The 15,823-nt window shown below is 42.2% G+C and overlaps 2 non-coding genes across 2 annotated transcripts; one reads left to right on the forward strand and one right to left on the reverse strand.

Annotated features, from left to right (window-relative positions):
- Positions 1 to 9,643: 9,643 nt before the first annotated feature.
- Trnat-ugu (transfer RNA threonine (anticodon UGU)) lies at positions 9,644 to 9,718 on the reverse strand. Its single transcript has one exon. It is a non-coding gene; the product is annotated as a tRNA-Thr (tRNA).
- A 400-nt stretch (positions 9,719 to 10,118) lies between these two features.
- Trnat-ugu (transfer RNA threonine (anticodon UGU)) lies at positions 10,119 to 10,193 on the forward strand. Its single transcript has one exon. It is a non-coding gene; the product is annotated as a tRNA-Thr (tRNA).
- The last annotated feature ends 5,630 nt before the right edge of the window (positions 10,194 to 15,823 follow it).

The raw sequence follows: 15,823 nt of genomic DNA on the forward strand, positions 1-15,823 counted from the left end.
ATTATAATGGTCAAGGCACAATTAACAAAAACAAAATATTGTTCCAACCACGTGCAATGTGTAGTGAATTTAATTAAGATTGTGAGCGAACTACTCAAACAGAACTTATTATAAAATATCATTTTAACCCGCGTTTCAGCGCCCTTCTTCTGACAGCTCGAGCTTTAAGATGAGTATGAATCAAAAGTTATATTTCGCATCGAATGTTGCGCCAAACTTAGAATAATATTATCGGGCGTAGGTTGCACTTAACGTTCTTACTAGCAGTGGTGGCCTGGATTAGAAAATTATGTTATTCTGAACGCTTGTATTAGGAATATTATTGCCATCAATAAAATCTTCTCTATTTTCAATCCGCGTCATGTCGAATAAAGCACTCGATCTTTCGACAGCTGTCTCCGCCATCGGCCTCAGGAGCTGAAATCACTAACAACTGGGACTGGCACGATGTTCTGCTTTTGTGGATGTAACGGAGGCTCTCGGACCCTCCAGAGAGTGCCGGGATGGCAAAGGTGCAGAAGGCAAGTTGGGCAGCTTCTATATCCTCCATGTTAGCCAAAGTAGTAGGGAGTTGGTGGCATCAGCACACTTTCGATATAAAATTGATATGCAAATTAATTAAACTGATCAATTCATCATCCCCCGTCCCGACCGCTAACGCCCCCTACCATGCAAACCACCGTTCCCGACGACGCCCACCCCTGTCACTAGATGAAGTCACGCGTTTTTCTCAGCCTTCACTAGGCCCGCAACCCCCTCCCCCTCTCCGCCCTCCGCCATCCACAGCCTACCCTATTGGTGGGAATTTCGTATATTGGCGGGAATTTCGAATTTTGGCGGGAACTGCTTTGGTTCAGGTCTGTGCTGACGTCACAACACAAACCCCTCCCCCCCCCCTTTCCAGCAACTGGCAGGAAAATAAAATTGGCGGTACCCTTTCTGCAACTCGAACCCTGGTCCTCCTGGATGGAAAGCCCAATTGCACCCCCTGACACAATCATACCACCAGAGGTGCTTGGAATTTACGGGAAATTAAAATTGGTAGTACCCTTATACGACTCGAACCCTGGTCCTCCTGGACGGAAAGCTCAAATGCACCCCCTAACACATTAAACCACCAGAGGTGCTTGGGATTGATGGGAAATTAAAAATGGCAGTGCCTTTTCCGAGGCTCGAACCCTGATTCTACTGGATGAAAGCCCAAGTGCCCCCCCCCCCCACCTCCCCGCAACACATGGATACTGTGCAGTTGCGGAAGAGGAAGGTGGAAGGTTAGTTCAATGCACTTTATTTATTTTGGTGGGGAAAGATCGATCCTAATTACATAATTGACCAAAAAGATCGAGCCTAATTACACAACTATATGCATAGCACTACACAAGGACGGTATGAAAACGCACTACAACTCAAAAATGATAGTACCATACAATTCGTGTTATCGTGCTCGGAATAATTTCGCAATACCACTCGCAGTGTGACAGACACACTGTGACTCTACCCTTCACCTACAAGCTGGCAGGAAAAAGGCAAGGGTGTAAGGTACTTTCTTTATTCTTTTTGGCGAGAAATACATTCATCTAAAGAGATGCTCATGTTGGGCAGAAGGGAGTAAGAATTGTATTACCTGTAAGCATACAGTGTCTATCGCTGTTTGACGTTAGAGTTCGTAACAGACGCCTGCTCAAAATCTATCCTGCAGCCCAGGTAATCGAAACCGATACATGCTATCACAGCTGATGGAGAAAAATGCGTCACACTTCTAATTATACTTCGAAATTGTCGAGAAAAATCAGCACTCATAATGAATGGGTCATAATACATCACATGTGCTGGGGAAAATTGTCGTCCTAACTCGGCAGAGGGGCCGGCAGTTGAACTTGCATTCTCGTCGTTAGCCTTCCACAAACTGCCAAAAATCGAGGCCCTCTTACAACTTCCCTCCGGTCCCCCTCCCTCCATCCACCTATGTTGTGAAGGTGGAGGGGACACAGGCTCCTTCAAACGGCCAGCTGCTCCACCGAGCGTCTCGTAGTTTTTCTGCACTTTCCCACCCTTTGCTGCCACTGCTCTGCGACTGCTGGCCGTACTCAGCTTCCCACCATCTTGTCGCCACCTTATGAAGGCGCTCATGTGCCAACACAACAGCGTGTATAGTCAACTAAACAGCAGAAGATAAAAGGATGGCCACTTCAAGTGCAAATTGTTTGTGTAAAATATAGTGACAGTGCCCCCACACGCTGTCCCCTGGACAGAGAGCAACTGTTTGTGGAGACCACCCACAGCAGACACACCACCCTTGCCCACAGCAGCCAGCAGTTCTATGATGGAGGACAACTGTATTTGACATCAATGCATCTATAATCAAGCATCTATTAAAAAAAGGAAAACATAATTGCGACGATCATAGATGCCCTCTTTATACGAAAATAGGTGCAGTCCATTGACTTTTAATTTTATGAGCAAAATCGGTATAGCTTTTCCAGTCAGCTGCAGATTGCAATCTGTATCTTATTATTTTATGACATCCAGCAAAGTGTACCGCCGCCGATTGCAGATGATCAGCAGAGACATACCCACCCAGCGTAAAATCAGGAAAAAAGTACTTCGACTATTTTGCTACTCGTTATTTCGAAACCGTCATCGGAGTAGAGAGAAAGCGATAATTTAAACTCCAAAGAAAAAAAATCTATATTAAGCAATATCTTCCAGCTAGTTGAACAAATTAAACCACCTGAGAGTGTCTCCTGCATTCAGTGTTTGTAAATAAACTGTCATGCACGTGAAATTATATTAGAAAATAAATCTTTCGTGCCATTGAATCACATGTTCGAAGAAACATAATCATTTTAATTCGACAACAAGAATCTTAATTCAAGAGAACATAGTCGTTTTGTACCCTATAACAGGCCTCCTTTAACCGTCGTGATGCTATATCATACTAGCATTTACGAAACAAATCGCGAGAGCCTGTCTCTCAATGTGTACGTGGGAGATTGAAATTTCGTTATAAAAAAAAAAAAAAAAAAAAAAAAAAAAAACGCTTGTCAAGAATCATTTAATGGCGCCATAGCCATCTCTTGCACTCGCCAGGTGGCGTGTCATTGATTAAAATTTGATAGGCTAATTAATTAAACTGAATTAAACTGATCTGAGAGTCTCTTTGCGTAGTGAGTAATTTTTTTTTCAGCAGTCGGATTACACTCACTCGTAGGACAACTGGGAATCCATGGAGGGAACACGATGTTTTTTTGAGGAACACTATTGAGAAATGATACCTGAAGCTGACCACAGAGGGATACTACAGCCCACAACAATCATTCTGCGTAAGAACCACGCTATTAAAAACACGATCATAATGCCCATGTTATCATCATCCTGCATAAAAAGCGGTCTTGAGTCAACAGGCACATGGGTCATTCATAGTGTTATGTTTCCAGGCAGAAATGCTGTCGGTAATTTGGAATCAAGTCTGTCTATTGAACCACATATTTGCGTTGGATCCTGTAGAGACGTCTTTTAAGGATTATGGCCACAGGTTAATCAAATTCATGCCACTCTCGTATCTCGAAACATGTCACCTTTTCTCACACCAAGAACTAAAGTGCTGTTTTTTAGACACTCTCTCTGCATCTAGCAACTGCTCATAAGTCTCTGCCCGGCTCTCCCTGCAAATTAGGCCACGCGATCGTCCCAATTTAAGTCTGACCTGTGTGGAAGCCGGAGAGCGCTATATCTAAGACCTTCTGCATCCTGTGGGGAAACAGGAAGAGCTGATTTTCTGCGACAGGAGCTCGTTTTGACCACTTGGCGGATATGGGAACATGTTGTAATAGCTCCACCAACTGTGTACGGTGTGTATGGCCGCCGCCAACTGAAGCTTTCCCCTGCAACACGAAGTAGTAGAAGAGATAGTAAAAGCAGTTATGGTGGTATTTCTTGTTGTGAAAATTAGGAAGACTCCACATCATACATGGCATGGAGGAAGGACGAAGATATTACAACTGCATTGCGACACATGTCCAAATTTCATACAGGTACTGCATTCAGGAGGAGATCTGTATCTCTCAGGGTGCATTCATGTTCGTCATCCAAACATATGTGGTGACCGTATTAAATATACAGGTATTGGTTCATTGGAGCAGGAGGTTCGTGTTCGAAGTTGCTACCACAGACTGTGTCAGTATTGTAGGGTGACCATTTGCAACAGACTATCAATCACACAGATTGCTTCATAAGCAGTTTAATACAATGTTTTATCGGTTGTAACACACCCAATCAGTGTACACTGACATACACTTCGTTTTTTTCTGCCATGACTTAGAGACCAGTGTCACCTGCTGCTAAACTGACATTAACACTTTTTGATCCTCTGGCTCTCACAGAAAGTTGATCGTCGCATAGCATAAACTATACAGCTACCACAACACAGGCTGGTAGAAATTAAACACAGAGACGATGTTTCTCATTGACAAAAATGTGGAAAACATTGCAACATACGGAAGCTGGAAGAATTTGCGGTATTGTAGAGTGCTTCCAACAGCTGTCTCATATTACCCATCGACAGGGTAGCGGATGTCTCAGTGTTCCATTTCTAAAAGCATTGTTCCTTCATTTTGCAGTCAGGTACATGATTACTGTTCCAATGTTGACCATGGCCAGAAGGTGCTGTTCACAACTTGCGTGGGATAGTACAAATAAAATGAGGTATTGTCACCTTATTGGAGAAAAAAATAAAAACATGAGGAAGGCATCACACCATATGGAAATATGACCAGACTGGAGTGTTGAGGGATGCTACCAAACAACTGTATGGAGGTGATGATTGCTTAGTATGGATTTTTTTCTTTGGGGTTTAAATTATCACTTTTTCTTTACTCTGATGATGGGTTCGAAATAACGAGGACATTCTATGGTGATCGGTAGTTTTCGCAGCAAAATAGTCGAAGTATTCTTTTTTAGAGATTTTATGCAGGGTGGGAATGTCTCTGCTAATCATGTGTAATGGGCGGCCGTACACTTCGCTGGATGATACAAAGTAATGAGATGCAGATCATATCCTGCAGTTGACTGTAGACACTATACCGATTTTGCTCATAAAACTAACAGTAAACGGAGTGTGCTTATTTTCATGTAAAGAGGACATTTAACACTGTCACAATCCTGTTTTCCCTTTTTAATAGATGCGTGGTTATATATGCATTGATGTCAAATACAATTGTTTTCCATCACAGCAAGGCAGGTTGCTGTGGGCAAGGGGGCTTTGTCTGCTGTTGGTGGCCATTAGACATAGCCGCTCTCCATCCAGGTGGTGGTGTGTGGGGACTTTGTCACTTTATCTTAGATGAACAGGTTGCACTTGAGTTGGCCATCCTTTTATCTCCATTTATTTAGTTGACTATACACGCTATTGTGTTGGCATAGGAATGTCACCTTAAGGCGGCAGCTAGGTGGTGGAAAGCCGAGTGCAGCCAGCAGCCGCAGAGGGGCAGCAAAGGGCGGGCAGATAGGATGCAGAAAAACTACGAGAAACTTGGTGGAGCAGCTGGCCGTTTCAAGAAGCCTTCCCCACCCCCCCCGCTCCCTCCCCCTTAGGTGGATGGAAGGAGGGGGTTGGAGGAAGGAAAGAAGAAAGCATTGATTTTCGGAAGTTTTTGGACGCCTACCAAGGAGAACGCACGTTCAACCACTGCCCCCATGCAGTCTTTTAGGACGATGATTTTCCCCAGTATATGTGGTGTATTAGGACCCATTCATTATGAGTGCTGGGTTTTTCATGACAATTTCGAAGTGCAATTAGAACTGTGATTCATTATTCTCCATCAGTTGTTGTAGTGTGTATTGGCATCTGTTGCAAACTCTGACATTGAACAGCGATGGATACTGTATGCTTACAGGTAATACAATTTTTAAACTCCTCTCTGTCTAACACGAGCATCTCATCAGATGAGTGTATTTCCTGCTAAAAAGAATAAAGATAGTACCTTACAAACTTGCCTTTTCCTGCCAGATTGTAGGTGAAGGGTAGAGTTAGAGTGTGTGTCTCACTAGTTTCGAGTGGTATTGCGAAATTTTTGCCCTGCATGATAACACAAGTAGCATGGTACTATCATTTTTTGAGTTGTACTGCGCGTTTATATCGCCAGCGTGTAGTGCTATCTATGCAGTTGTGTAATTAGGCCCGATATTTGTGATTAATTACGTAATTAGGATCGATCTTTGAGTCAGTTTCCCGAACAAAATAAATATAGTACACTAATCTAACCTTCCTCTCCATCTTCTGGACATTTTCCATGTGTTGGAGGGGGGGGGGGGAGGGGTGCACTTGGGCTTTCCGTCCAGTAGAATCAGGGTATGAGTCCCAGAAAAAGGGCACCGCCATTTTTAGTTTCGCATCAACTCCAAGCGCCTCTGGTGGTATAATTGTGTTAGGGGGGTGCAATTGGGCTTTTCATCCAGGAGCACCAGGATTCGAGTCCTGTAAGTGTAATGCCAAATTTTATTTCGCATCAATTCCAAGCGCCTCTGGAGGTTTAATTGTGTTGGGGGAGGGTGGGGGGGGGGGTGGGAAGGTGCAATTGGGCTTTCCATCCAGGATGACCAGGTATCGAGTCCCAGAAAGGGTACCGCCAATTTTAATTTCCTGCCAGTCCCAGGGTGGGCATGGGATGGGACGTCAGCACAGCCCTGAGTCAAAGAAATTCCCATCAAAATTCGTAATTTCAACCAAAATTCGAAATTCCCACTAATAGGGTAGGTTATGGATGTGGAAGGTGGAGAGGGGGGAAGGGGCTGGGAGCCACGTTCAGACTGAGAAAAATAGGTGACATCTTCCGGGGATGGCGAGGGGCGTGGTCATGGAAGGGGGTGGACGTGGTAGGGGGCGAGGGTGGTTGGTGGTGGGGGATGAGTAATTGATCAATTTTTGTTAATCAACATATCAATTTGATATCAAGAGTGTGCTGATGCCGCGAACTACCTACTACAAACGAATTGAATTTAAATTTACAGTGAGTTTCTAACCCCCGTATGGCCAATTACAGACCTGAGTAGCTTCAGAAATTAGGTTCTCATCAGTCTGCTCTATATTATGTAAAAATAATGAATAAATACTGAACAATTCTGAACTTTAAACTCGTTCTTGGAAAACATTATTTACATGGAGCACTTACGTATTATCCAACGTAACAAACGCTTTAGTCTGATCGTGTGTATCAGGGATAAATTAATTTAAATTTTTGTTTTGAGAAAGTGACAGATACAACCATAAATGGTATGAAGTAGAGACGAGCCAAAGACGCAAACAATAGTTTTTTACTATATCGTAGCAGCACGTTCAGTAAAATTATCACTGATGATGGACGTTGATGAAGCCAAGGAACAAGCTGTACGATTTGTGAACGAAACAACATGGTGAAATAATGAGCACTCATTACCAATTTGCTTGAGATTAATAGAGAAAATACATATAAAGTAATAACTGAGTGGCAGAACCAGTTAATGATATTTTCTTTATATAGTACTTATTATAGTTGAAGATAACTACTGGATGGAGACAAATAAGATAGGATAAACAAAATGGAGGTATTGGCTTTTGTTAACTAAATGATGTTTACAAAACTAAGATTCAAATGTGCTAGAAATGGAAAGTTTAGGATTGGTACGTGTTAAGAATTCTGACTTATGGTAGTGAACATAGATTTTAGACAGGGAAACCATTGAAAATCTGATAGCGGGCATGGGAGGAATGTAGACATATATACTGTGATTTATGGGGAGAGACGGGAAACACAATACAGTGAATTACATTACGACTGTATTAAAAATGAATTGGAGGTTAGCAGGACATGCTGCCAGGCGACTGTATGACCATTGGACAAAAGTGTACATTTCTAGAGAGAGTGTGTGGATGGCAACAGCCAGGAGTGCCATACATGTGTGTAGCTAAAGACTGTAAGGGCTTTACAAGCATGGAGGGGGACTCTGTTTAGCAATGGATGTCATATGATTGACGCTGATTATTATTATCAGTCGAGTAACATCTGTCACAGTTCAGCAGCTCGTCAGAGTAGTGTGAATAGAGGCAGCTTCTCATAAGAAGAGCCTTATTTTAAATTTCGTCAGTGTACATTAGCTTCAAAGCTTATTTCTCGTGTTTGTCTGTATTTATCAGACTCTCTTTAATATGGATAGGAGCTGTGACTGTTGTGTTCAGATAAAAGCCGAGTAGGTGACCTTTCTCTCACAGTTCCGGGCGGTGTTGCTTTGGTCAGGCAGCTTGAGGCTGTTGACAATGGACATCACTGTAGGGCGCAGGATGGGGTGACCCGAGGGACATCCAACGCAGATCACGTGTCCACCGATCAGTCCACTACTGTGGCTGCCCCGCGTACTGTCCGCACTGAGGTTGACCCCTCATCCGTGGTCGAGTGGGAGGTCGTTCCAAGGTGAGCAGCGAAGGACTTTCCAAGGAGTTGATCAGAGGAACCCACCGCTTCGTCTGACGAACTGGTTTCGCGCGATATATGTGGTTGACGAAGTCCCTGAGCCGGATGAAGTTACTCGTCCCGTTCCAGAGGAATGCTCTCGGCCTGCAAGGTCTTGGCATTCACAGAGGGTGGGTGTCCCGGTAATTGGGAGTTCCAACGCTAGGCGCGTAATGGGGTCCCTTAGGAATATGGCTGCGAAGGAGAGAAGGAACCCAGTGCGCACTTTGTGCGCTTATTGGGAGGAGTCAAGGCAGATGTGGAACGGGCACATTCGGATACCCTGAAACCTACAGAGTGCCGACAACTGCCGTGGCTGACTCATGTCGGAACTAATGATGTGTGTCACTTTGTATAGGAAGACATTTTCTCTGGTTTCGGGTGCCTAGCTGAAGTAAAAGCTGCCAGTCTTGCTTGCGATATGAAGGTGGAGTTCACCATTCCTAGCGTCAACGACAGAACCGACTGTGGTCGTTTGGTACAGAAGAAAGTGGAGAGCCTGAATCAGAGGCTCAGACGGTCCTGCGACTGTGTAGACTCCAGGTTTCTCGACTTGCATCATAGGCTGGTGGGTTTTCGAGATCTGCTTAATAGGTCGGTGTCCACTACATGAGTATCTATGTGGAAGGAACTGGGCGGTTTTCTCTGGTTAGAAGGTCTTGGGAAACTGCATAAAAAGGAGTCAAGACGAACATAGGAAGGTAGACCTTCAAATAAGCGGTATTGCAGTTGTAGCTGTGTTGGAAAAGAAACAGGGCTCCAAGCGCTAATAGAAAGCAGTGTAGCTCAAATCTTTATATGTATGGAAAGCTGGCTATAGCCGGAAATAATTTCAGCCCAAATTTTTATCAAGGACCTAACCGTGCTCATAAAAGGTAGGTTAAATACCGTAGCTGGTGGAGCATTTATTGCTGTCATAAGTAGCTTACCTTGTAGCGAAATTGAAGCAGATAGCTCCAGTGAGTTAATTTGGGTAGAGGTCAATTTGACAACAGGAATAAACTAATAATTTTTTAACTATATATGACGGTAGTATCTGTTCCAGAAAGAACAGTTACCGTCGATGACCATGCAGCTTTGCTAGAAATGAAATAATTAAATAGACACCCTAGCTGCAAGCAGGCGTTGATACACTTCATTGGGGACATGTTGAAAATGTGTGCCCCGACCGGGACTCGAACCCGGGATCTCCTGCTTACATGGCAGACGCTCTATCCATCTGAGCCACCGCGGGCACAGAGGATAGTGCGTCTGCAGGGACTTATCCGTTGCACGCTCCCCGTGAGATCCACATTCCCAACATGTCCACAACACTACATTCGTAGTGCGCCTAATAGATGTTTGCCCATCATACTCATTACTCGTTGCAGATTAATCTAGCAAGTTCTGGAACAGATACTACCGTCATACATAGTTAAAAAATATGGGTTCCCGGCCTTTGACCTTCTTGTGCGAAAGCACACGCTATGCCCGAACTCGTACGGGACTTGGTAGATTAATCTGCCACGAGTAATGAGTATTATGGGCAAACATCTATTAGGCGCACTACGAATGTAGTGTTGTGGACATGTTGGGAATGTGGATCTCACGGGGAGCGTGCAAGGGATAAGTCCCTGCAGACGCACTATCATCTGTGCCCGCGGTGGCTCAGATGGATAGAGCGTCTGCCATGTAAGCAGGAGATCCCGGGTTCGAGTCCCGGTCGGGGCACACATTTTCAACATGTCCCCAATGAAGTGTATCAACGCCTGCTTGCAGCTAGGGTGTCTATTTAAACTAATAATTGGTTACTTTACCCACCGCCTGACCCAGATGATACAGTTGCTGAAAAGATCAAAAAAGACTTGAGTGTCATTAAAGTAGGTACCCGACTCATACAAATATAGTTGATGGTGACTTCAATCTACCCTCGATATGTTGGCTAAAATATATGTTTAGAGTCGGGTAAGACATAAAATTCATCCGAAATCGCACTGAATACCTTCTCAAAAACTTATTTTGAAACATTTGGTCAGGAGCCCACTCGAATTGTAAATGTTTGCGAAAGAACACTTGACCTCTTAACGACAAATAATCCTGACTGGATAGAAAGCATCATGACAGATACACGGATTAGTGACCACAAGGCTGTCGTAGCTAGTCTGATTATCGCAACACCCAAACCCACCGAATATAAACGCCAAATACAACTATTTAAAAAAGCAGATAAAAATTCGCTTGACATCTTCCTAAGAGACCGTCTCCACACCTTCCAGTCTGTAGATCAGATGAGATTTTAATTCAAAGAAGTACCTACGGCAGTTGAGAGAGATATACCAAATAAATTAATAAGAGATGGTACTGATCCCCCATAGTACACAAACAGGTGAGAAAATTATTGCAGAAACAACGTAGAAAGCATGCAAAATTTAAAAGAACGCGAAATCCAAAAGACCTGCGAAGTTTTACAGAAGTTCAAAATTTAGCGGGAACTTCAATGTGAGATGCTTTTGATAGTAACCAAAACGAAAATCTTTCTCGAAATCTGGCAGAAAACCCAAAGAAATTCTGGTCGTATATGAAATGTACCAGCGGGGAGACGCAATCAAAACTCCACTGCGCGATATCACTGGTGACGTTATTGATAGTGTCACTAAAGAAGAGTTACTAAATACGGTTTTCCGAAATTCCTTCACAGAAGAGGACGAAGTAGATATTCCAGAATTCGAATCAAGAACAATTGCAAAAGCGAGTAACTTAGAAGTAGATATTCTCGGTGTAGCGAAGCAGTTTGAAATACTTAAGGAAGGCAGGGCTTCCGCTCCAGATTGTATACCCGCCAGGTTCCTTTCTGAATATGCTGATACAATAGCTCCATACTTAGCAATCATATACAACCGCTTGCTCGTAAGAAGATCTTCACCCAAAAGCTAGAAAGCTGCACAAGTCACACCATTACCCAAGAAAGAAAACAAGGCTAATCAGCTTAATTACAGACGTATGTCACTAACGTCGATCTGCAGTAGCATTTTGGGACATATACTACGTTCTAACTTTACGAATCGCCTAGAAGAAAACGATTTATTGACAAATAGCCTACACGGATTCAGAAAATATCGTTCTTGTGAAACACAACCTGCTCTTTATTCTCACGAAGTGATGAGTGCTATCGACAGAGGACGTCAAATTGATTCCATATGTTTAGATATGCAGAAGGCTTTTAACATCGTTCCTCACCAGCGACTTCTAATTAAACTGCGTGCATATGGAGTATCACCTCAGTTTGTAACACCATTAACGATTGTAAGTAGTTTATACAATGTAATTATGTGTATGTAACTATGAAGTAGTTGTTCTTTACTGATTAATGTCTTTGAATTGCCAGAGGGAAGTGGAAGTTTGTGAGGGATATTTTGAAAAAACTTAACAGTGTGTTTAAATAATGAATCTTTATAAAATATGCCTGTTTATAAAAGAGAAATCGTATGTATAAAACTGGTTCATACTTAGGGAAGTTGTATGATATATCTTAAAAGACGTAGGGAACCCCTCCGTCACGGAAGGGGCTTGAGCCGGCGGCGGTGGCCGTGCGGTTCTAGGCGCTGCAGTCCGGAACCGTGAGACTGCTACGGGTGCAGGTTCGAATCCTGCCTCGGGCATGGATGTGTGTGATGTCCTTAGGTTAGTTAGGTTTATGTAGTTCTAAGTTCTAGGGGACTGATGACCTAAGATGTTAAGTCCCATAGTGCTCAGAGCCATTTGAACCATTTTTTGAAGGGGCTTGGCACGTGCGAAAAGGTGGATCAGGCGGTCAATCTGGGCGGCAAGAGAGAGAGAGAGCACATTACGCAGTCAGGGGCTAACAGTTGTACAGTCAACACCGCGAGTGCCAAGTGAGGCATTCAGATACCGATTTATGATGGAATGCCATCGGATGTGGCTTCGGCTGAAAAATGGTGCTCTCGTAGTTTTGAATGGCTCTAAAATGTTTAATAAGTCGCCAAGAAGATTTGAATACAGCATTAAACCGCCAGAAGTGAGAATAGATAGACGCCACGTGCTTGCCACCACTATTGCGCCACTGATTCACCAACTTTGGAAATCAGATATGTATATCACTATGAACCAGTATGTCTGTGTGTGAGTGTTTTTCAATAATAATTTCAATGATAAAAATTCGTGTTTGAACTGGGAAACTGCCCTGTTCATGAAATCAAGCAGGGTCCTATCCTAAATGCAATAAAGACCGAGTATCCCGTTTATGAAGAACCACTAACTTGTTTCTATTGGAATGTGCCTAAGTTTCAGTGTTAAAGCATATAAATGTTGTTAGTTAAATTACTTATTTCACAGGTAAAGAGACAAGCACATAAATTGGAACTTATAAAAGAAACTTTATTTTGCTTTGAATTGTTTCTACTTTGAATGTGCCAAAGTTTTAGTGCTAAAGTGCATAAATGTTGTTAGTTAAATTTACTTGCTTCACAAGTAATGTAAGAGGCAAACAATTTTGAACCTACTTGAAACTCAACTTTACCTTGAACTTATTTCTGATGTTGATTAAGAATACTGTCAGTTTAAATTGCTATAAAGCATTGAAAGACAAATAATCTCAAGTGGGGTTGGAAATCAGTATTAGTGTGATTCAAATTGTTTATGAAATGTGTGCATAGTTTGCTTGTAAAGAAAGTTACTGTTTATGGGTCCCCACTTTAATCTTTTCTAGTATAACAAAGTTAATTTAAATAGTAGTTTTGCTAATGAAATATGAATCATTGCCACAGTAGAGTGAATATTAGAAGTGTATGTACAGTGTCATTCAATTTCATTTGTGATGTTTGGGTGTTAGTTAAATCAGGACTCTGTTCATGCTCAGATTTGGTCTTGTGATGCCTTTGATAACATTTGGTACTAAATCGGTTAATCGTTGAGATGATAATTATTATTAATAAATGTATAGGGACATTTGTCTTTCTGTGATTGCCAATTACGCGAATGCTAACTACTGCTATCTGCTGTTCAGTTCGCCTGGTAATTGTGTGTGTTCATTGCACTTTACAAGGGAAGATGTAACGAAAGTTTCCTTTCGTAAAATTACAGTTAAAATCTTTGAACGTAATATTCTAAATTATTATGCCTGATTAGGCTGGCGACCGTATATTCATTGTTTTAAGTGAATTCAATTACTTTCTTAACTTCCAAAAATAAAATCCTTCAGTTTTTCTATTAATTGCAAGTCATTTTTCGATACCCTCTGTCCACTAGGTCAGCACGGTCAAATTATGCAAAATTCCTCCCAGAGTTGCAATGAAGTGTTATATTTAAGGTTATGCACGACTTACATTTGCGTTAAAGGTTGTGCGACTGGATTCGTGATTTCCTGTTAGGAAGTTCACAGTTTGTAATAACTGAGGAAAAGACATTGCGAAGTAGTATCTGGGTTTCACCAAGGAGGTATTGTAGGCCTTCTGTTGTTCCTGATTTACATAAACCACCAACCTTCTTAGACTGTTTGCTGATGATACTGTTATTTACCGTTTAGTAAAGTCATCAGCGGATCAAAACGATTTACAAAATAATTTAGACAAGATAACTCTATGGTGCAAAAAGTGGCAGTTGATTCTAAATAATGAAAAGTGTAAGTCATATACAGGAGTTCTAAAAGGAATTCGCTAATCTTCAGTTACACGATAAAACACACAGATCTATATAAACGATTTACGAGACAATATGAGCAGTCCTCTTAGACTTTTTGCAGATGACGCTGTTCTTTACCGTCATGTAAAGCCATCAGACGATCAAAACTAACTACAAAATGATTTAAACAATATATCTGTATGCTGCAAAAAGTGTCAATTGACTCTGATTTACGAAAAGTGTTAAGTCATCCACATGAGTGCTAAAAGGAATCAGCGGAATTTCTTTTATAGCATAAAACACAAAAATCTGAAGGCTGTAAATTCAGCTAAGTAGTAGAGATTACAATTAGGGATAATTTAAATTGGAACATATAGATAATGTTGTGTGGAAAGCAAATCAACGACTGTGATTTATTGACAGAACACATAGAAAATGCAACAGGTCTACTAAAGAGACTGCTCACACTAGGCTTGTCCGCCCTATTCTGGAGTACTGCTCTGCGGAGTGGGATCCACATCAGATAGAACTGACGGAGGCCACCGAGAGAGTTCAAAGAAGGCCAGCTCGTTTTGTATTATCGCAAAATAGGAGAGAGAATGCCACGGATATGATATGCGAATTCAGGTGGCAATCATTAAAACCAAGGCGTTTTTCATTGGGATAGGATATTATCATGAAATTTCAACCAGTAGTTTTGTCCTCAGAGGGTGTTGTTGCCGCCCACCTTCATACGGAAGAATCATCGTCGTAATAAAATAAGAGGAATCAGAGCTCGCGCGGAAAAATTTAAGTGTTAGATTTTCTCGCTCGCTGTTCGAGAATGCAACGGTAGAGAAACAGCTTGTAGGTGGTTCGATGAACCTTCTGCCAGGCACTTCATACTGAATTGCAGAGTAATCATGTAGAAGTAGGTGAAACTGAATATGATTTACAAATCGAAGATTCCAATCGGTATCCGTTACCAATTTTGTCTTTAGGGAGTGGACGTGGATTTTCGGTGGAGAAATCAGTCAGTATATGATAGTTGGTCAGGAAGGAATGTACAGATGCATATTGGGAATTAAGAGAAGAGACAGGAAACACTGCAGGGGAAGACGTTATGACTGTAATGAAAATGAATTGGATACGAGCGAGGCATGTTGCCAGGCGACTGGATGGCCTTTGGACAAAAGAGTACACTGTTAGAGAGAGTGTGTAGATGGCAACAGTCAGGTGTGATATAAGTTTGTGTAACTGAAGACTGTAACGGCTAGATAAAAATGGAGGGGGACTCTCTTTTGCGATGGATGTCAAGTGGTTGACGCTGATTATGATGACTACTGTGTCAAAGCACATATTGACCTAAAATGTAAAAATGGGATTCGTGAGATAAAAAAAAAAATTAGCTACGTTAGATTCGCAACTGATTTCTCTAGGGTGTTCTATGTTTCAAATCGAGCGAAGTGACGCAGTGGTTTGCACACTAGATTTGCATTTGGGAGGACGACGGCTCACATCACCGCCCTACCTTCCAGATCTAGAATTTCCATAATTTCCCTACCTCGCTCCATGCAAATGCTGTGATGGTTCCTTTGAAAGGGGAATGACTTATTTCTTTTCCCATCCTTTTCGTAAACCGAATTTGTGCTCTGTCTCTAATGAACTCGTTGTCGACGGGACGTTAAATGATAATCTTCTTCCTTCTTTCCTTCGTTTCTTCCTCCCGTCCTGTGTTTCAGTCT

This window comes from Schistocerca nitens, chromosome 2, assembly GCF_023898315.1.
Source record: "Schistocerca nitens isolate TAMUIC-IGC-003100 chromosome 2, iqSchNite1.1, whole genome shotgun sequence".
NCBI lineage: Eukaryota > Metazoa > Arthropoda > Insecta > Orthoptera > Acrididae > Schistocerca > Schistocerca nitens.